Genomic DNA, 23,721 nt, shown 5'->3' with positions numbered 1-23,721 from the left:
TGACCAGACAAACAGTGTTTCTTTCTTTTTTTTAAAAAATATATATTTTATTGATTTTTTACAGAGAGGAAGGGAGAGGGATAGAGAGTCAGAAACATTGATGGGAGAGAAACATCGATCAGCTGCCTCCTGCACACCTCCTATTGGGGGTGTGCCCACAACCAAGGTACATGCCCTTGACTGGAATCCAACCTGGGACCTTTCAGTCCACAGGCCGACACTCTATCCACTGAGCCAAACCGGTTAGGGCCAAACAAGTGTTTCTGTGAAGAAAAATATTTCCACAATTTATTTAGTTTGGGAAGCACTTCATATAATACCTCTTAATTAGATATTCATAATTCACTTTGCAGATTAAATACTATTAATCCCAAAAGGAAGTAATATATGCCACTTCAACTCAAATTTCCCCAATTAATTGGACCATGGAATCCCTTTCTCTCCAAATGCTTTTTAAAGTCCTACCAAAGCACTGTCATCTGGGCACACATTCTAGTCAAACTCACAGATGCTTCTCCTTTCTCAACAGGCCATGATTGATTTGTACTTCTTTACATCTTTCAAAGTTTGACATCACCAAATCACCTGCATTTGCCCAGATAAATGTGGTAGTTGTGACCTGGGTCACTTCTCAGCAGAGTTTTAAGGGCCACTATGCAATATATAACCTTCTCCTTTCTTGGCAAAAAGAAATGAGATATATGTGTTAAGGTGGAACTTGGGTGAGTCTAGGTCAGAGAATGATCATGATGACCAGAGCCTCTCACTGCCTTCAGCAGGTAGAGAATGAGCAAAAATAACCCTTTGTTGCTTTTTAAGCCTCTGAGATCAGAGGGTTATTTGCTATAGCAGCATTGCTTAGCTCATTCTGAATGATACACTGGACTATGCAGCAAAAATCTTAAAAGCATCAGAGGATTTCTAAAATTGCAAGATGAATCATGGCTCAGGAAACAAATTTTAATGGGATCCTATAGCAGCTTTGCCTTCTTTAAAAAATTGGACATCTTAATAAAAAAAATCTAAAAACATTAAGAATGTTAACTTGGTGAATTTACAATCAAGTCAGAGAACCTAAGTTCATGATTGAACTGAAAACTCAGAAAATCTTGCAGGAACACAAATGCAACAGTGCTTAATAATTTCCTATTATATTGCTTCACATCCCCAATAGCATTTATTTTTGCACACTGTCCCCACTACAGCAATTTCATATTGTTCTTGCTCTTCTCACAGGATTAAAATTCCTACAGTATAAGTCAGTCTATCAACTTGATGAAGAGGCTGACAACGCTATTATTTACTGTTTTTTCCAAAACTAGCACTGCCATTTGCTCTCTGGGCATAAATTAAAAGACTAAATAAATAAATAATTTGGTGCTCCAGTCCCAAGTGGGAGTTCAAATTTCTCTCCTGGGTAAGCTAGAAGTAAATGGGCTTCTTTAATCATAGACTGAAGAAAGGACAATTGAGGTTATGCATGAGGATATAAAACAGGTCCTCTTTCCTGCTAGGAATCAGGTTTTTAAGTAAAGAAAACTTTACAACATCAGTTTACACTTATATATGGTATTGACCTTTTCTAACACCATAATAAGAGACAACTACATGAAATAATCTCTTAGTTTATAGAACCACATTTCTGTGGACTTTCCAAGCCACCCCAGTCTTTAATCCCTGTATTTTTCTTCCCTCACAACTCTGGAAAAACTGAATAAATGACATAGTTAAGATCAAACTAAAAAAATAAGAGCTTATTTTCTGCTAAAGTAGTAAACGAATAAGAGCTTATTTTCTGGTGAGGATGGCATGGAAAAGTGAAATCAATTTCTCTTGATTTGTCCAGCTACTCTGCAAAAACATTAATTTTTCAGTCTTCTAGAATTTATTCTCTCATTTAATAATCACTTAATAGTGAGTGTCCACTCTGTGCTAAATACTGAGCACACAAAGAAAGTAGTCAACTTATGTTCTCTGCTTCTAAAACTATTTAAAATATTGTCCTATACTAGCCACATGTCAATATTAAAATTAAATTAAAAAATTCAGTTCCTCAGTCACACAAAACCTATTTAAGTGTTCAATAACCACATGTAGCTAAAGGCTACCATATTGGATATTGCAATTATAAAACACTAGAGGCCCATTGCACAAAGATTCATGCAATAGGCCTTCCTTCCCCTGGCTGCCAGCACCAGTTTTCCTCCAGCATCCGGCACCCAGGCCTTCACTCTGGCTGCTGCCTTCAGTCTTCGCTCTGGCTGGAATGCTTCTCCTGTAGCTCCCTCCACCCCACCCCCCCGCCTTCCCCCTCATAGCAGGCGTCCTGCCCTGCCCGGCCACTCAGCACCTGTGTATGCAAATTAACCCGCCATATTTGTTGGGTTAATTTGCATACACACTCCTGATTGGCTAGTGGGCATCATGGAGGTATGGTCAATTTGCATGTTTCTCTTTTATTAGTGTAGATTTTCATAATTACAGAAACTTCTATTGAACATGAAGATACAGAACATTAACATATCACAGAAAGTTTTATTAGACAATGTGTATTTTAGATAATAAAATTGACATGTTTGTAAACAAATAATATACAAATAGCAATCTTAAGTAAGGAGTATATAGTGTCAGTAATATATGACTCTGCTTGGGAAAATTAGAGGAATGCAGAGAAGATTAAGTAGAAGATGGCCAGAAGGACAAAACAAGGTCATTCTAGACAGAACTGTCAACAGATGCCAAGGCTCAGGTGCTTGAAGTAATGTGTGTTTGGAACTAGCAGGAAACTCAGTGTGGCTAGAATGAAACATGGACAAGAGGGAATAGTATGAAATGGGATTGTAAGCTTTATCAGGGGTTGGATCTTGGAGAGTGTTGTGTGCCATATTGAAAGTTGTCAACATGAATCTCAAGAAAATAAAAAAAATATGTTAAGTAGCATAGTCATATAATTGTTAGCAATGTAATTCAAAATCTATAAAAATTGTATTATAAAAGGCACATATCTAAAATGTATGTTTTAATAATTATGTATTTATAATAATACAAGATAATTTTGCAGATATTGGATTGACTGAGTAAAATGTTGAGAGAATACAGAGAAATGCTCAAACACTTTTGGTTAAAATAGAAATTGGCACAAAGTTATGCTGGGTAACTATGTCTTTCAAATTTTAAAAGGCACACACTTTTTTAAAACAAAAATTTATATGCAGCAATACATATCAATATAAATATACTAGAGCATAGTGGTGGAGAAAATTGAAATTTCTTGAATCAGAAAAGCAGTGAAAATGAAAAGTATGAGCTGTTTATTAGAAAATAACAACAAATAAATAAGAAATAGATATAAAAAGAAAAAGTTGAAAATGATGCTTATAACAAAATTAATGTTAAAATCAATGAACACATATTGTTTGTAGAAGCAAATACATTGTACTCATATTTGTTAATTTGTTGTTTTGGTTTTATTTAGAACTAGAGGCCCGGTGCACAAAATTCGTGCACAGAGAGGGGGGTGTCCCTCAGCCCAGCCTGCACCCTCTCCTATCTGGGATCCCTCTCACAATCCAGAACTGCTGGCTCCCAACCACTTGCCTGCCTGCCTTCCTGATTGCCCCTAACCGCTTCTGCCTGCCAGCCTGATCACCCCCTAACCACTCTGCTGCCATCCTGATTGATGCCTAACTGCTCCCCTGCCAGCCTGTTTGCCCCCAACTTTCCTCCTCTGCCAGCCTGGTCATCCCTAACTGCCCTCCCCTGCAGGGTTGATCACTTCCAACTGCCCTCCCTTGCAGGCCTGGTCCCTCTCAACTGCCCTCCCTTGCAGGCTTGGTCCCTCCCAATTGCCCTCCCCTGCTGGCCATCTTGTGGTGGCCATCTTGTGTCCACATGGGGGCAGCCATCTTTGATCACATGGGGGCAGCCATATTGTGTGTTGGAGTGATGGTCAATCTGCATATTAATTTTTTATTAGGATGACCAGGGAATGCTGTTTTACTGACAATATTCCTAGGATATATAGTACACATAAAGTTTTAACATAAATATTGAAAATTCAGTAGTGGAAAATGTTAATCATTTTAGAAGCTGGAAGTTCAGAAGTGCATGATTATTACCTGACAGTAGTTCTGACTTTGAGTCAGAAGAAAATTGTCTGCATTTTAGTTTATGAAGAGAGAAATAATCCTGCAAATTTGCAACACACAAATCTCAACAAACTCTGAATTATATGAGTACAATGTGCAGGAGAAAGCAGTTTCTCTCCTTTTGTTCCATTTAAAATGAATGGAGTTATTCAGTCTGCACATATGTATGTCAGTTCCGGCACTATCAGAGGCTCACCTAAGGAAGCTCACACTCTAAACTTAAACTGGCAAACTCCAAGGATGAGTCTCAATCTGAACAGTATCTTCATGTAACCCAGATGGTCAGATATTAGACAAATAGCTTGGCAGGAACACTGAAAACAGATGAAACTGATCCATCTAGGCTTAGCTAAGCTGTTGGCCCAGACCAGCAACTGTAATACAGTTTCCCAAGGTTGCAATGGTCTGGGTCAGGTTGAGCAAAGTAAAGGATAATAGGAATAACCAATAGTAGATGCATGGTTTTCTTTGAATTATTTGTTGGGTTGAGATTTGATTGTTTGGTTCTAATAATTGTAAAGAACTCTTATACCCAATTAATTTAGAGAGCTGTTTTTTGCTTTTCTTTCTAGTGAGAGAAGGTCCCAGGTCTATAAGTGATTTTTTTATTCTTGATGCACTTGATAAGGTTTACGGAGCACATTTTGTCAGTAATCTGAGGCAGGAGAAGGGCTCTCCTAAGAGGCTGAGCAGGAGTAGTAATACTAGAGCCAGTCTGGAGTCCTGATCTTAGTGTAACCATATTTGTTCTGGTTCACCCTGGGCCCAGTGGGTGAGCTGTGTACTGAAGGAGCAGGGCTGCTGAGAATCAGGCAATACTCCCCGATGAAATATCTGAAGGTATTTCTGGAACAGGTGTGATTTAGTTTAGTTACCTGGAGAAATATAATTGCGGGTTATTAAAACTAATCTATCAAGATGACTTTCTTGCTACTCTGAAGACCACCAGCAATGCCATTAACTGAGAGTCTGTTGCAAAGGCAGAATCTCAGGTCCAACCCCAGACCTTAGGAGACTGGGAAACGTTGGCTTCAGCTCTCCGTGCCTTTCAGGGAGAGCCTGTGGAGCTCTTCATCTCAGCAACTTTTTTCACCGAAGGTTATGCCCTCCTCGTCCCCTTCCCAACACACACACACACACACACACACACACACGGATTTATTTTTTTCAGTTTCTAAATTGGAGAGCATATGTTAGGTGCTGTCAGACAAAACAAAGTACCTATGGCCCCAATTCTACTTCAAGCGGTTCACAGTCTTTCTCGTGATTTTAGGAGATAGAAAATAGCTAAAAATACAAGGTAACAATTCATAAGACATTCAATGAGAAACCAAGAAACTAAGATGGGCAGAGGGATCAGTTTTTAGAGATTTCATAGGTCTTAAGAATTACAAGTCAGATGCTTTATTTATTTATTTTTTTTAAAATATATTTTATTGATTTTTTACAGAGAGGGAGAGAGAGGGATAGAGAGTCAGAAACATCGATGAGAGAGAAACATCGATCAGCTGCCTCCTGTACACCCCGCACCGGGGATGTGCCCGCAACCAAGGTACATGCCCTTGACCGGAATCGAACCTGGGACCCTTGAGTCCGCAGGCCGAAGCTCTATCCACTGAGCCAAACCGGTTTCGGCACAAGTCAGATGCTTTAAGTTAAACATTCTTTGATTCAAAGAAGTAATAACATCGAAATTTAGTATTGTATCTTTGCTCTTTAGAATTTTTGTGCCAGGTGAACTGCTATTTGTTTCTTTACTATTTTATTCTGTTGTGTTCATGTCCTACATCATCTGTCATCTGCATTCCATGATAAATCAATTTTAAGTATATTTTGTCAGGCTATATTTTAAATATATTTTCAAAAAGCATTCTAACAACTATGTGCAATTAAAATAAATAAAGTAATAATAATAAAGAAGGCCCACTCTCACATCATTTGCATTTCTTAATAAATAACATCAAAATGTAAGATGTAAGTACAAATTACCACATGGTATGTAGCAAGTTTAGGACATGAGAAAAAACATGGTTACAATTGTTAGAGGCACCTCTCCCTGACACCAGAGGTGTTCCCGGACAGCCAGCCCCCTGTCAGTGGGAGAGGGCTGTTCCCAACCTCAATCCTTGTCTTCTCATATAAATAATTTTATATGAGAGGCCCTGACTGCAATGTGAAAAGCCAATTTATTAAAGCAATTAAAGCTGCACCTTTATTGAAAAAGCAAAGCAAGCAAACCTATATACTAGTACATCTGCTATATAGTGCAGACAGACCCTCAGCTAATCTGAAAAGCAGGTTGCGTGGGGTCCAAGGCATTATTTTCCTCCTCTCTCTAAGTTTCAAAATTTCTTTGCTGAATATTTTGGTGCAGATTAATCCTCAGGGTCCCTTTCTACTTCCTGTGGCCCTCCCAGAATTCATGAGAAGCCTCTGGCAACTTGATCTTGCCAAGCCTTGAGACTGCTGGCTTCTCTGCTTAGGGAGTAAAACGGCCTTTTTCCTCTTTCATGTCCTTCAGTCGGTGAATGGCCAAATAAACTCTAGTACATTGAGACATTGAAATATTATTCAGCACTAAAAAGAAATGAGCTATTAAGTTATGAAAAGACACGGAGAAAACAAATGCCTATTACTAAGTGAAAGAAGTCCATCTGAAAAGGCTACACCCTGTTTAATTTCAAATATATGACATTCTGGAAAAGGCAAATTATGGCAACAGTAAAAATATCAATGATTTCCAGGGGATAGAGGAGGGAAGGGATGAATAAGCAGAGCACAGAGGGTTTTTAGAACAGTAAAACTACTGTATACGACACTATCATGTTGGATACATGTCATATATTTGTCCAAACCCATGACATACACAATATCAAGGGTGAACCCAAGGTTAAACTGTGGACTCTGGATGACTAAGATGCATCAGTGCGCAGTCATCAGTTGTAAGAAATGTACTACTCTGATGGAGGACGTTGGTCATGGTGGAGACTATGCCATCAATAGTGGAGACAGGATATATGAGAAATCTCTGTACCTTCCATTTAATTTTGCTGTAAACCTGAAACTACTCTAAAACATAAAGCCTATTAAATCGTGTGTTTTTTTAATAAAAAGAGTTCTAATTTGATTGCACAAACCACCTTTATCTTTGAGCACAGATAGCCAGAATTTTTATTATATGTTATCATTAATTCACCTAATCTGAATACATATTTCATAGTATTCTCTTTTGCCCATCAAGTGGTAAAATTAATGTCAAATGTTTAACATTTTATTCAGCATTATCATAATAATTTAGAGTTTTTTATTTCATTTTAATTTCACAGTTCTTTTATATAAATTCTTTACATTGATCGAGACACAGTTTTTGTCAAATTGAATTATATATATTAGCCTTCAAGTGTTCCTTATTCAAAGACAGCACTAAAAAATAATAATATTAAGAATACTATTATCCTGATCTGTTATGTTTATGTGTTCTTTTCGATCTTATTTAAGTTTATAGATTTATATATGTGATATATTGGACATTATCATTTCTTTTCATTCACTTTTTCTTCTACATATAGTATTTTTAATTCAATTCTCACAAACCTCAGTTTAGAACACATTCCTTATACTTTTGATATTTCATTAGTTTTCATAATTACAATTTACTCATTGCATGGAAACTTAGTTTAAGGCTGCTTAAAAACAATTATTCTGGTCTACTGTGGTACTTCAAAATTGGTTCTCTTTGTCTTTTCCTCTACCAGCTTATGTCATCTCAGTAAGGTGCTCCTGCCCGTTTCACAGAAACATAGTCTCCTTTTGGTTTGTTTGTAAGGTCATTCATAATTTACACTTTTATTAAAAACTGCCATTAGTGACATCATGGGTGGGCCTTGAGAATATCATGCTTAAGCAAAGTAAGTCAGACAGAAAAAGTTAAGAGCCACATGATTTTACACGTATGTGGGATATAAAACTTAAAGCAACAAATAAGCAAATAAGGTGACCAGACGTCCCGCTTTTGGCGGGACAGTCCCGATTTTTAAAAAAGTCCCGATTTTTGGAAAGAATGCATGACAAGCTAGGGAATGGCGGGAGAACGGGAAGGGAATATACGGTTTTCGGCGGCCATGTGGCTATTTAGCCAGGATATGAGTTTTATATTATTTTTGTTAATTTTATAATGTTAAACTTTAATAATAAGAAATAATTGTTGAGAACTGATTATCGAGAACTGCTTATCAAAGTTCGCATTGTTGATCAGTTGTTGGAATTCGACCACCATTGTTTGGACTTAATGAACAATGGCATTTTTGGGGATTGGCAACGACGAAAACATTTTGTGACTGTCTCTCAGACGATACACATCGTACTGCGTGCTAGTAAGCTAGTTAAACAAGTGATGCCATTACAAATCAGCTATTCAGATAATTTAGCTAAGTAATTTATTTATTTATTTCATAAATACATAAATTTTCTTGAATTTAGCAGACAGTACTCGTATTATTTATATTTTATAGTGGTGGCAAAAAGTCTAGCGCCGGCCTTGAAAGTGACACTTACGACTTACTTTACGGCAAATTCATGACCTTTTAAACAACGACAGCAATCTACTAAAAAAAAAAAAAATTCACTTAAATGAGAAATATGCCAAAGAATAAAATAATACTATACATAATTTTTATTTATTATATTTGTAAATTGTACTTAAGTTGAAATTTAAAAATATATATTACAATACTATTTTTGCGTTCTATGAAAATTTTTGTTGCTCCATATAGACCAGATTTTTAATCAAGAACCGCCCCCCCCCCCCCCCATCAATGGTGTCCCGCTTTACCAATGTTAAAATCTGGTCACCTTAAAATAAGAAAAAAAAAAAAAACCTCACAGATACAGATGCTTACCAGAGGTAAGGGAAGTAGGAGAGGGGATAGAAAAGGGTAAAGGGGGTCAAGTATATGGTGACAGAAGATTATTTCAGTTTGGGTGGTGGGCATACAATGATCATGTATTACAGAAATGTACACTTGAAACCTCTATGATCTTTTTAACCAATGCCACCCGGATACATTTCAAAATAATAAAATCTTACATAACAACCATCTCATTTTGTTATGTATAGGTGCATATCTTTTTTTTTTAATGCTCACCTGATTATATTTTTTCCATTGCTTTTTTACAGAAAGTGGAAGGAAAGGAGGGAACCCACAACCCGAACACATGCTCTTAACTGGTAATCCAATCCATTACCCTTGGGTGGGTGTGCCGATACTCTAATCCTGTGGTCAGCAAACTGCGGCTCGCGAGCCACATGTGGCTCTTCGGCTCCTTGAGTGTGGCTCTTCCACAAAATACCACATGCGGGCGCGCACGTACAGTACGATTGAAACTTTGTGGCCCATGTGCAGAAGTCAGTTTTCGGCTCTCAAAAGAAATTTCAATCGTTGTACTGTTGATATTTGGCTCTGTTGACTAATGAGTTTGCCGACCACTGGTCTAATCACTGAACACACCAGCCAGGGCTGTTGGGTGCATATCTTAACCTTTGTGGCTGGCAGAGAAATCCCCTTTTCTTACCAAAGGCCAAGGTTGCCCAGACTTCTAGGTTTTAAATTTAAAATAGATTATTTGTATCTCCCTCAATTTCTTTAATATATTATAATTTTCCAAATACAGGTCTTTACCTCCTTAGTTAAATTTATTCCTAGGTACATTATTATTATTTGCAATTGTAAATGGAATTGTTTCTTAATTTCTGATAGTTCATTACTGTTGTATAAAAATGCCAAAATTTCTTAATATTAATTTTGTAGCCTGCTACTTTATTGAATTCATTTATCACTTCTAGTAGTTTTTTGGTGGTGTCTATGGTTTTCAAAATATAGTATCATGTCATCTACAAATAATGATAGCTTTACTTCTTCTTTCCTATTTGGATGCCTTTTATTTCTTTTACTAGACTGATTGCTGTGGCTAGAACTTCCAAGGCTGTGCTAATTAAGAGTGGTGAAAGCAGATATCACTCTCTTATTCCTGATATTAAGGGAAACAGTTTTTGCACATTGAGTAGGATGTGAGCTGTCATATATGGTCATTATTATATTGATGTATGTTCCCGCTATTCCCACTCTCTTGAGCATTCTGCCTTATGACCCAGCAATTCCACTTCTGGTAATATATCCGAGGAAACCTAAAACACTGATTCAAAAGAATGTATGTATGCACCCCCATCTTCATTGCAGTATTATTAACAATAGCCAAGATTTGGAAGCAGCCCAAGTGCCCTTCAGTAGATGAGTAGATAAAAAACCTTTGGTACATTTACACAATGAGATACCACTCAGGCATATAAAAGAAGAAAATCTTACCTTTTGCAACAACATGGATGGAAATGGAGATTATTACACTAAGTGAAATAAGTCCATCAGAGAAAAACAAATGCCATACAATCTTAGATGTGGAATCTAATGAACAGAACATTTAAACAAACAAAATAGAAACAGAAGCACAGCTACATAGATCAGATTGACAGCTGGGTGGTTGGGGGCCGGATAAAATAAGGAGGTGGATGGAATAAGGGGGAGATTAAAGGTAGGAAGGAAGGAAGAAATAGTGACAAAAAGTGACTTTAGTTTGGGTGATCAATATGCAGATGATGTTTTATTGAGTTATAGAACACTTGAAACCTGTATTGTTTTATTAACCAATGTCAACCCAAAAAATTCAATAAAAATATTAAAAATTACAAAAGAAAAAAAAACTCATTTCTGCCTGGCATGTGTGGCTTAGTCTTTGAGTGTTGACCTATGAACAGGAGGTCACTGTTCCATTCCTGGTCAGGGCACATGACCCAGTTGCAGGCTCCATCCCCAGGGAGGGAAGGAGGTGCAGCAGGCAGCTGATCTAGGATTCTCTCTGATCTTTGACGTTTCTATCTCTTCCTCTCTGAAATAAATAAAAATATTTCTTTTAAAAATAATAAAAAATAGCAAACTCTTTCCAAGTCACTCTATCTTCATCTATCTCTTCCTCTCCCTTCCTCTCTGAAATCAATAAAAATATAATTTTTTAAAATTAATAAAAATAGTAAACTCTAAGTCACTCTATCTTTAAGAGAAAACTTTCAAAACATTACTATGATGTGAATAAATAAAAATTATACAATATAAAATTACTCTGAATTTAAAACAAAGGCACAACTCAATAATAAGGGAAAATGTTTTCTTCAGTGTCCTCAATTTTTAACTTGTAGAAAATTAAAAGCTATCATTATACAAAACATAATTTTAGGTACTGGAATCATTCTTGGGTAGACACTGTAGAAAGTACTAGACTTTTTAAGACATTTTATAGTGTACTTAGTATTAGGTATACTGGAATGAGGCAGAAAATGATGACAAGCATAGAGAGGATTTTGAACCTCAACAGGATATATACATGCTTTTTTTTTTAGAAAATGGGGAAAATAACTTAGTGTAACATATACAGATAATAGACTTATTAGCCATCATATAGAAAATAAGGACAAATGAATTGGTAGCATGTAAGAAATTTTATTTGCTTTACTGATTTAACAAAATTCCCTATGGAACAGATCAATATATGTTACTTTGAAAATACATTCTAGGCTCTAGTACATGCTATCCTAACAAAACACTTTCATAGAAATATGAGGGCTGAGTAGAGGGGAGGGATATTACAATCTGTATTATTAAATTTCTAAGGTTCTTACAGTCTTTTTCATCAGGCGTGTATTCATGGATGGCATATGTAGGGGGTATAATAAAGTTGGATAGAGGGTAGGACAGTATCTGGGATGTGTGGTCTGCCTTTTTCCTGAGGAAAGTGCTAGGTGGTATTAAAAGGGGCTGTCTGCTCATATTGCTGGGATGGTTGTAGAGACTGTGATGGTAGATGTGCATAAAAATGTTGGCTACTATGCTAAATGCACTTTCCTCATTAATCAAGGACATACTATATGTATTGTCTACCAGTATATCCCTTAGTGTTTCAATATGAAGTCAGAGGAATATAATGTGTTCCTCCTTTCTAGGTTATGTCATTTCAGCTATTCAAATGGAAGAAATTATTATGTTAAAGCTAATTAATTAAAGAACATGCTACAAACAATAGGCAATGGCGTAGGCTAACTGAGGAAAAAAACAAGAACTTATTGAAGAGTTAGTGCTGAGGCTTAATGACTTAAAGTCACACTTTAAACAGCCCGATCTTTCAAAAGAGAGGAATTGAAGAGTGGAAAAACTTTGATTTGTAAACAAAGGATAACTCACCACCACCACTACCACCACCACCACCCCAATCTCTCTCTCTCTCCTGTTTTACCTTCCAAGTTATCAGTACAGATTGGTCAGGGATAGATGTTTACTCGGGGTAACTGGGTCGGATGATGACAGGAAGGCAGAGAAGTAATGACTTCACTTGACTAGTCTGAATTGCCCACATATTTGGCAGAAAACAGAGCCTCTTTTCAAAGGAAGAAGTAAAAAATAGATGAAAACAACAGCAACTGTAATTCATCTCTTAGCTTCTATGTACTTGTGGACACACGGGTGCATATATAGTTCTTATACATGTGTTTTTATGGGGAAGGATGCAGCACAAAATGAAAAGTTACAAGACAATCTAATATGAATACATAAAGGTATCCAAAATATCATAGTACAGGTTTAAGCTTTAATAATTTCAAAAGGGTAAAAGCTAAAAATTATATAAGATCATTTAAAAGTGGATCTATTTTAATTTCCATTCTCCCTTATAGTTTTTGAAATTAGAAATAATACTTTTTGAATTTTCATTTTTTCTGAAGATGGCAGGGAGAGAAAAATTAACATTGACAGTTAAAAATGTACAAAGTCAAGTTAAGTATAAATGACATGCATGTAAATAAAAATGGAAATAGTGTTTTTCAAGTTGGTAGCTCTCACCCTTCTAAAGTTATTAACCTTAAATATGCACTATGACATTTTATAAACATCTAATCTAATAATAGACAAATATGCAAATTGACCATACCTCCGACACACCCACAAGCCACGCCCACCATCCAATCAGAGCGAGTATGCAAATTAACCCAAACCAAGATGGCTACAGCCACAGAGAGCAAGGTTTCCTAGGTAACAGAGGAAGCCACGCTTTCTGCCAGCCATTGCAGGCCTAAGCCTCCACTCAAGCTACAAAGTTTCAATTATAGAAGGTAAACAAATTCAAACAAATGGAGGCAGAATGGAGCTTGAGAGAGCAGGCCAGGGTTGCCGCCGGCAACAGGGGAAGCAAAGCTTTCCACACACCCTGGCCGGGCTCATCCGCTTAAGGCAACAAAGTTTCAATTATAATCCCAACACAATGGCTGCGGCCTCGGAGGGAGCCCCAGGCTTGGCTTGGCTCAGCTCCAGGCTACAAAGTTTCAATTGTAGAAGGAAAATAAATTCCAGATACCAGGGCCTCCGCTTGGGTTACCAGGGGGCGTGGCCGGCCTGCAAACCACCACAGGCCCCTTGCTCAGGCCGCCCTACACCCCAAGGGAAACCCCACCTGATCTGGGACGCCCTTCAGGGCAAACCAGCTGGCCCCCACCCCTGTACCAGGCCTCTATCCTATCTAATAAAAGAGTACTATGCAGATTGATCATCACTGCAACACACAATATAGCTGCCCCCATGTGGTCAAAGATCCTGCCCCCATGTGGACACAAGATGGCCACCACAAGATGGCCAGCAGGAGAGGGCAGTTGGGAGGCACCCAGCCTGCAAGGGAGGGCAGTTGTGAGGGATCAGCCCTGCAAGGGAGGGCAGTTGAGAGGGACCAGGCCTGCAAGAAAGGGCAGTTGGAGGTGATCAACCCTCCAGGAGAGGGCAGTTAGGAGTGACCAGGCCGGCAGAGGAGGGAAGTTGGGGGCAAACAGGCTGGCAGGGGAGCTGTTAGGCATCAATCAGGCTGGCAGCGGAGTGGTTAGGGGGTGATCAGGCTGGCAGGCAGAAGCGGTTAGGGCCAATCAGGAAGGCAGGCAGGCAAGCAGTTGGGAGCCAGCAGTCCTGGATTGTGAGAGGGATGTCCGACTGCCCGTTTAGGCCCGATCCTAGGGATCGGGCCTAAACGGGCAGTCGGACATCCCTTGAAGGGTCCCAGATTGGAGAGGGTACAGGCTGGGCTAAGGGACAACCCCCCTCCGTGCACGAATTTCGTGCACCGGGCCTCTAGTATATATATATATATACATATGTTAATATAAATATTAGAGTATTTTGTAATTGTTCATTGTGTGTTCACACAATGAACAATTACAAAATACTCTAATATTTATATTAACATTCTTCCCTATGGATATGTATGTATAACATTCTAATATTTATATTAACATTCTTCCCCATGGATATGTATGTATAAGAAGTGTATATGCACCTGTGTTTCCACAAGTTCATAGATGGTTAGAGGTGGATTATAGTTGCTTTTGCTTTCATCCATGCAGTAACTTTTTATACCTCCATAATGTCTGTCTTCCAGCCAAATAATTGTGAGGGTGAATACATCAGAGAGAGATATTGGAAAAAGGTATATCTTCATTTAAAGAAAGGGATATAGAAAAATGTAATTTTTTTTAACAAAGACCAATTTCATGGAGAAGTGGAGGTGGGTACAAGGGATGGGAATTACAATCTATACTATCAAAATTTTATAGTGTTTACAGTCTTTTGCATCAAGCATGCATCAAGGATGGTATATAATAAACTTGGATAGAGGAAAGGCAGAATCTGGGATGGTGTGGTCTGCCTTCTTGTCCCTCAGGAAAGTGGTGGATGGTATTACAAGGGGCTGTCTGCTGAGACAGGTGGTAGGGGTGTAGAGATGGTGGTGGTAGATATGAGTAAAAAGGTTGGATACTATGTCTGCTCGAAGGGAATGAAGCCTCCTCAGAGGAGTCTAACATTCACTTCCTCTCTTTTAGGAGCTGAAAAACAGTCTACTTAGTTGTACAAGTTTGTCTTCATGCCAAAATGTTTTTCCTTCTAAAGCAGTTCAGACTGAAAGCAACCCTAATGATCAGATAATTATAGTCAATGAAAATATAATATTCATGCAATGATATACATGTACCAAAAAGGAACAAAATTAACGTCATACACAACATGGATAAATTCCACAAATATAGTGGATGTAGATTATTTATGGAATTAGTGTGTAAATGGGTGAGTATGAAAGTGATTGTGTGAAGGAATGAAGGTAAGAGTGCACCTGGTAATGCTGCTAGAGAATGGGAAAGACAGATGAGGAGGGAAGGCCTGTGTATATGAGAGAATAAGGGAAAAGCAGCAGGAATGGGGCCTTACCTGCTATGACGGAGGACAGATGTGTGAGAGAGTGTGAAGATCTGTGTTTGTGCTCATCTGAGGGGAAGGTTCTGAGTAACCTCCCATGCACATGTCAGCACTGTGTGCTCTACCTCAGCCATAGCTGTCCCAGTGCTGCCTGGGGATTTGTTCTGAAGGACTTAGCCCAGTTCTGGAAGGCACACTCCCTACTTGTCCCTCTGCAGAAGCCTTAGTACTGGTCCTTCTGCCCTAAAGCCCCTTTCCTGTTTTTGAGGGGAAAGTGAACTAACAGAGAGTAGACTGGGGAACTGAGCTACATCTCTTGACCAAACTCAGATCCCACCTGTGTATTCATTACCATCTTCATCAACACGGGGATGCTTGGATGGGGTGGAGACACCAATAAGATGTTCTGAGAAGGCAGACTTTTCTCCTGCTGCCTGACTACAGGCTGCGGCCTCCACGGGTGACTCAGGCTGAGGCACGTTGTCTTGGTTGATGCAGCGTCCTGGGCAATGGAATAAAATAGAACATTGAGATGAGGCATTTGCCGAGGTCTGTGTCAATTCAAAAATTACATGTTGAGTGGACATGACATGTGAGGCATCATTACTACACATGACACCACTTCTCATAGAAATTAATACGAGCTTTCCATTTCAAATTCCATTAACTCCAAACTATAAGTAAACTTGCTAAATGGTGTGTTTTGTGAATATCAGTGGGATTAGGTATCAAAGTGTTATTTGAATGTAACGTGTTTGCTGTTTAAATGCATAATGTGTTGGTTAAAACTGGGTTAAGGTTTAATGTAAGGTTGATTTGGTATTTGCTAATGTGAAGTGAGATGAACTTTGTGTGACTGAAAAGGTTAAAGTTGTGTGTGCTTTATGTCTGTTAGTTCAGCACACATTTATGTATGTAGATTGCATTATCAATAATGATATATTTATGTGCTTTATATATTATGTTGTTTAGATAAGGAATGTTGTTACTGAGAATATACTCTTTGAGACTAAGAGCAGTTAGTGTATTTGCAAAATGTGAGGGAATAATTAAAGGGGATGTGAAAATGAAGGCATATAAAAGAAATAATACCTGTGCTTTGAAAAAATGGCATAGAGTTCAACATTAGGTGTGTGGTAACACGTGATTGCATTAGAAATTAAAAGTATGAAAGATTGAGTTCTGAAGGGATTAAGATAAAATATGGGAACTAAGGCCTAGCAGTGTAACTCTTAAGCATTCACCAAATAGAAATGTGTCCATATTGAAAAATACATGCAATAGAATACCCACATCATCACTTTTTCAAGCAGTTCAGACTGAAAGCAACCCTAATGATCAGATAATTATAGTCAATGAAAACATAATATTTGTGCAATGATATACATGTACCAAAAAGGAACAAAATTAACGTCATACACAACATGGATAAATTCCACAAATATAGTGATTAGTGATAGGAGCTAGACACAAAGTATATATTGTGCCCTTCTATTTCCATAAAATGTAAAAACAAGGATACTAATCTAAGGTCTTAGGAGTCAGAGAAATTAGACCTGTTTGCATGGTATGGACAAAAATCCAGCATGGAGAATTTAGATGCATGTGGAAGATTGTAGGGAAATGAATGATGGGACAGTGACAGCAAAGGGGTCTTATATGGGATGAATGTGAATGGGAAACTCTGGCTATGAAAATATATGGATGTGATGGTGTCTTTGCCTGGGTATCTCTGCACTCTACCTCAAGTTCAGTTCTTGAGGATCCTACCACATTGGGCCTTTGATAAGTTAGTGCTTCTCAGGTTCCTGGTAATATGACATGCCCTTGGCCAGCTCACAGGAACATATTCTTCCATGTTTCTCTGATAAAACTCTCATCCCCTTAGGCCCTCTTCCTTTATTTCCTCAAATAGAACACTGTTCTCCACTGATCTCCTTGGGCTCACTCCAGCTGTTTTCAATGTTTTTCCTTGGAAAGTATTGCTTCTATGCTGATCCCACTGAGAAGATGCAGAATCATTGGAGTATCTGTTTGTACTGGGCAGCCTATTGTTGATTAATGGGCAGAAACGCTCAGCTCAACTCCGGGTTCTGTCTAGATCCCACCTACCTTTGCATCCTACTCAATAGTCCCTCCTTACCAGCATCGTTTCCCTGGTCTTTAGAAGAGATGCTTTGTGAAGAAGAGGCCTTCCGTGCTTTCTGGCATTGAGTTAGGGCCACGGCCTTGTGTCTGCGCTGCAAAGCACCTTCTCGTGAATTCAGCTTTGCTGAGAAATTAAATAAAAATAATAGCTATGCAGTCCATGATTGTTATTTGTGTATTCATCTGTCCATTAATCAAGGAGTCTACTATGTACCACATTCACTGAGCACACAAGCCTGGATGGATAGTGTAATGTGGTTCCTATGAAAATATTAAGTGCACAGAAGTAGTTATTGTGCCAATATATGTCCTGAGTAACTAGGTTTGTTCAAAGTGGCTTTTTAAAAAAATGGAACAGAGATTGCTGTCTAGTTTCAACCTGGACATACAACTATCTTATCTTTGTGAGCTTTCCTTGCAGGTAGTGCTGACCATGAGATTACATTTCTACAATGGAAAAGGAATGGAAATGACATGTGCCATTTCAGGCTTCGCCATACAAACCTTGGAAGTGCCCCTGTGTGCTCTTCTGTTTCCTAACTGACTGGAATGCAGGCTTCTCAAAGGCTCCAGTACTGGAAACTTTTCGATGTGGTTGACAGCATACTGGGAAAGAAAATTTCCACCATAAGAAAGGTAGACCAGGTGTGTGAAGGCTATAGGCGTTAAGATGTCCAAAGCAGAATTTGGAGTGAAAGTCCATGCACAGATTATATTTCAGAATTCAGTGTATGGGATACTTTGAGGTGTTTACATGGTATAACAATGTGGGAATGCGGATGTAGTTTTGTATGCAAGTATTTTTGGAATTGTATGTATGTATTAGAATATTTATGGTGAGTGTTTTCCATGTTGGTAAGGAGGATGGGGAATGAGTGTGTGCATGTTTGCAATGTGGTATGACAGCACATGTGAATGGTGCAGGACTGGTGGTACTTGTTCTTACTCTAAGACTGTGAGACTGAGAGTATTAGGGGAGGTGTGTATAAGATCTCAGAATGTTGAGTTCAGTGAAGATCTGAAGGCCTGGTATCTGAAGTGCCATATAGATTAGAAAGGCAACAGATGAAAGTAAATTTTCTTCAGGGCATATAACTTTATTAGACTTTGACCTAATAAGGTTATCTGTGTGAGGAGATGTGGATTATTTATGGAATTCGCGTGTGCATGGGTGAATCTGATGATGATTATGTGATGAAATGAAGGTAAGTGTATACTCCGTAATGCTGCTAGAGAATGGAAAAGGCAGATAAAGAGTGAAAGCCTGTGTATATGAGAGAACAAGGGATATGCAAGACATGCAGAGCCCTACCTGGTATGAAGGAGGACAGATGTGTGAGTGAGTGTGAGTGAGGCAACTGGGCAGTTCAGGGGAAGGCACCAGCCCCATCACACCACTGCTGCAGCCACTGCCAGTCACCACAGCCACCAAGGTGTTTTTATCAACACGAACTCCAGTCCCTTCACCAAGAAAAAAATGACAACTTTCTTTAGGCATTTTAAAGATGTGTCTTTCATAGGATATGCTTTTCTTTATTTTTTTTTATCCTCACCTGAGGATATGTTTCCATTGACTTTTAGAGAATGTGGAAGAGAAAGGGAAAGACAGAGAGCAACATCAAAGTGAGAGGAACACTTTGATTGGTTGCCTCCTGCATGAGCCCTGATCTGGGTCCTGGCCAGGGAGGAGCCTGCAACCTAGGTACATGCCCTTGATCAGAATTGAACCCAGACCCTGCTGTCTTCAGGCTGAGGCATTATCCACTGAGTCAAACCGGCTAGGTCAGGATATGACATTTCTTAGCCTTCCAGCAGTGGACCTTCATTTTTCTCTCCAGAAGTGTGGTGGAAAAACCCTAGATCACCTTTTTGGATTCTTATTACCCAAGTTACTAAGAATATTACCAGTGGCATACAGGAAGCTTAGCCAATGTGCAGTCAGAAAAGATGTTTCCTCTATAGTTCACACCAATCGAGGGCTGGGCCCTGCCCAGGCCTAAAGCCTCTGGCCGAACCTTTAGGCCTGGGCAGGGGCCCTCCAGCTCCCTCTGATCCCCGGCTCCTCCCCTGCCCAGGCCTGCCCAGGCCAAAAGCCTCTAGGGCAGGAGTGGAGCCCCAGCAACCTGCCATTGATTGCAGGGGGTCCGCTCCTGCCCCAGGCCGAAAGCCTCTGGATTTCGCCTGGAGCAGGAGCAGGGCCCCAGCTCCCTGTGATCGATCGCAGGGGGTCTGCTTTCGGCCTTGTGCAGGAGCAAAGCCCCAGCTCCCTGCGATCGATCGCAGGGGGGTGCACTCCTGCACCAGGCCAAAAACCTCCACCAGAGGCTTTCGGCCTGGTGCAGGAGTGGAGCCCATTTCCCTGTGATCAATTGCTGGGGCTCTGCTCCTGCGATTGATCGCAGGGGTCCACTTTCGGCCTTGTGCAGGAGCAGAGCCCCAACTCCCTGCAATTGGTTGCAGGGGGTCCGCTTTCGGCCTTGAGCAGGAGCGGAGCCCCAGCTCCCTGCAATTGATCACAGGGGGTCTACTCCTGCACCAGGCCTTACCTCACAGTGACCTGGGTGCCAGGATGTTCCTGGGACACAGGCACTGGGCGCCTATGTATGCAAATTAACAGCCATCTTTTTTGTGTTAATTTGCATAGTCACTCTGATTGGCTATGGGTGTAGCAAAGGTACGGTCAATTTACATATTTGTCTATTATTAGGCAAGACTAGTGGCCCGGTGTACGAAATTCGTGCACAAGGGGGGTATATTCCTCAGCCTGGCCTGCACCCTCTCCAATCTGGGACCCCTCAAAGGATGTCCAACTGCTGGTTTACAAGGATCAGGCCTAAACTGGCAGTCAGACATCCCTCTCACAATTCGGGACTGCTGGCTCCAGCCTCTCACCTGCCTACCTGATTGCCCCTAAGCACTCTCCTGCCAGCCTGCTCACCCCCAAATGCCCCCCATGCCAGCCTGCTCACCCCCAACTGCCACCCCTACTGGCCTGCTCGCCCCTACCTCCCCTCCCACTGACCAGCTTGCCCCCAACTGCCCCCCTGATGGCCTTCTCACTCCCAACTGACCCCCCTGCTGGTCTGTTTACCCCCAACAGCCCCTCCATCCACTAGCCTGATCACCCACAATTGCCATCCCATCCTGACCTGATCACCCCCCAGTGACCCAAGCTCCCAGCCCCTCTTTTTATTTTTCAGCGCCTCCTTGAGCAGAGGCCAGGGCCAGATGGAAGCAAATATCTGGGATTTATTTATCTTCTATAATTGAAAGCCTTGAGTAGAGGACAGGTCTGGCCAGGGCAGGCAGGAAGCTGAGCTTCCTCCATTGCTGGGGCAACCCAAGCCTATTGCTTGCTCCAACTCAGTGGCCACTGCCATCTTGGTGTGTTAATTTGCATACTCTCTCCTGATTTGCTGGTGGGTGTGGCTTGTGGGTGTAGCAGAGGTATGGTCAATTTGCATGTTTCTCTTTTATTAGATAGGATAGATGATGGGGATAGTGAGTTCATAGGAGTTTGATATGGAATGAATGGGAATGGGAAAGATTGTCTATGAAAATATATAGATGTGATGGGATCTTTGCTTGGTTATCTCTACATTCTACCTCAAGTTCAGTTCTGTAGGATCCACCACTTTGGACCTGTGTTAAGTTATTAATGCTTCACATGTTTCTGGTAACACAACATGCCCTTTTCCAGCTCATATAAAAATATTCCTCCATGTTTCTCTGATAGGACCTTTCCCACTATTTCCTCAAATCGAATGCTGTTTTCCACTGATCTCCTTGGGCTTGCTCCAGTCCTATTACTTGTTTTTCCCTTGGAATGTATTGCTTCCACTGTTGATCCTATTGAAGATGATGCAGAAGCATTCCTGTTTTTGCCCTTGGCATCCTTGTGTTGACTAATAGGCAGAACTATTCAGCTCAACCCTGGATTCTGTCTAGATCCCAAATTCCCTTTGCATCCTATTTGATAGCTTATCTTTAGAAGAGATTCAGGACAAACTGTCTGAAGAAGAGGCCTTGCATGCTTTCTGACCTTGAGTTAGGGCCACTGCCTTGTTCTGTGCTGTGAAGCATCTTCTCATATGTATGTTAAGCTTTGCTGAGAAATTAAATAAAAATAATAGACATGTAGTCGATGCTTGTTATTTGTGTATTTATCTATCCATTTAACAAACAAGGAGAGTCTACTATGTGCCATGTTCAATGAGCACACATGGCCTTCATCTTCATTGATAGTGTAATATGATTCCTATGAAAATATTAAACGCACAGAAATATATATTGTATCAATATATGTCATGGGAGACTGGGTTTGCACAAAGAGTTTTTAAAAATGGACAGAGACTGCTGTCTCCTTTCAACCTGGACATACTACTATGTTGTATTTATTAGCTTCTCTTGCAGGTAGTACTGACCATGAGATTACATTTATGCAATAGGAAATGAAGGGAAATGACAGGTTCCACTTCCAGGCATCACCGTATAATCCTCCTTTGTGCTCCTTCGGGCTCTACTGCTTCCTAGCTGACTGGGATGCAGGCATGTTAAAGGTTCCAGGACAGACAACATTTTCATGTGATTGTTGGAATGCTCAGAAAGAAATGTTCAAACATAAGAAAACTGGAATATGTGTGTGAAGGTGGTAGGAGTTAAGATGGCCATGACCTACGTGAGCATGTGGAGTGAAAGTTCATGTATATATTTTATTTCAGAATCCTGTGTGAAGGTTACTTTGTTTGATGTGATTACATGGTATAACAATGTGCAAATGAGAATGTAGTTTGTGTGCAAGTTTTTGCCGAGTGGTATGCATATTCTGGGACTTATCTGGGAGTATTTTCCATGTCTGGAAAAGGGGATGGTGACTGAGGGTGTGCATCTTTGCTATGTAGTATGACAGCACATGTGAACATGTGCAGGAGTGGTACCTGTTCTTACTTGAGATTTTGAGAGGGAGCATGTTAGAGGACATGTGTGTGCACTCTCGGAATGTTCAGCTCTTTAAAGGACTTAAGGCCTTTTCCTTCAGGGCATGTTAGGTTACCTGTGTGGATTATTTATGGAATTAATGGGTAAATGGGTGAGTCTGAAAATGATTGTTTGAAGGAATGAAGACAAGAGTGTATCTAGGTAATGCTGCCAGAGAGTGGGAAAGATAGATGATTAGCGAAGGCCTGTGTATATGAGAGAACTAGGGAAAAGGAGGAGCATGGAGCCTAACTAGGTATGAAAGAGGACAGAAGTGTGAGTTTGTGAGAATCTTTGTTTGTACTCATTTGATTCTTAGGTTCTAATTAAACTTTCTTATACCTCTTGGCATGGTCCTCTACCTCAGCCACAGCTGTCCCAGAGCTGTATGTTGGGGATTTATGCTGAAGGACTTTGCCCAGTTCTGGAAGGCACACTCCCTACTTGTCCCTCTGCAGAGGAATTAGTACTAGTCCTTCTGCCCTGAAGCCCTTTCCTGTTTTTGAGGGGAAAGTGAACTAAGTAGAGAATAGCCTGAAGAATTGAGCTACATCTCATGACCAAGCTCAGATCCCATCTTTGTGTATTCCTTACTATCCTTATCAAGACAGGTATGCTTCAATGGGGAGAAGACACAGATGAAACCTTTAGAGAAGTCAGGCCTTTCTCCTGCTGCCTGACGACAGGCTGCGGCCTCCACAGGTGACTGACGCTGAGGCGTGTCCTCTTGGGTGTTGCATGGTCCTGGGCAATGGAATAAAGAAGAACATTGACATGAGGCATTTTCTGAGGTCTGTGTCAATTCAACAACTACATGTTGAGTGGTTATTACATGTCAGGCATGCTCACTTCAAATGACACTTGCTTTCACAGAAATTAAAGTGACTATCACACTTAAAATTCCATTTACTCCAAACTATTAGTAAATAGTTATTATATGGTATGTTTGGTGGATTGTAGGAATCCCTTTCCACGTCCCGCGTGGTCCAGGGTTCCAGTTCAGGGTTCGGGTTCTGGAGAAGGGCCGCACACAAATGAATGGAGACTGAAGAAATTCAATTTGGCGAAATGGGGGTCCAGGCGGTAGTCCACCTCTAGTGGGAGAACTACTCACTGCTCTG

General features: G+C 40.1%; 1 long non-coding RNA gene across 1 annotated transcript; it reads right to left on the bottom strand.

Moving 5' to 3' along the window:
• Positions 1 to 27: 27 nt before the first annotated feature.
• LOC129150710 (uncharacterized) lies at positions 28 to 23,034 on the bottom strand. The gene is made up of 3 exons (XR_008557434.1): positions 22,943 to 23,034; positions 15,813 to 15,977; positions 28 to 263 (listed from the first exon to the last, which is right to left on the bottom strand). It is a non-coding gene; the product is annotated as an uncharacterized LOC129150710 (long non-coding RNA).
• Between the last annotated feature and the right edge of the window lie 687 nt (positions 23,035 to 23,721).

This window comes from Eptesicus fuscus, chromosome 2 (assembly GCF_027574615.1).
Source record: "Eptesicus fuscus isolate TK198812 chromosome 2, DD_ASM_mEF_20220401, whole genome shotgun sequence".
Classification (NCBI taxonomy): domain Eukaryota; kingdom Metazoa; phylum Chordata; class Mammalia; order Chiroptera; family Vespertilionidae; genus Eptesicus; species Eptesicus fuscus.
The sequence above is the reverse complement of the archived record's forward strand: the minus strand, read 5'-3'. Positions and strand labels throughout refer to the sequence as shown.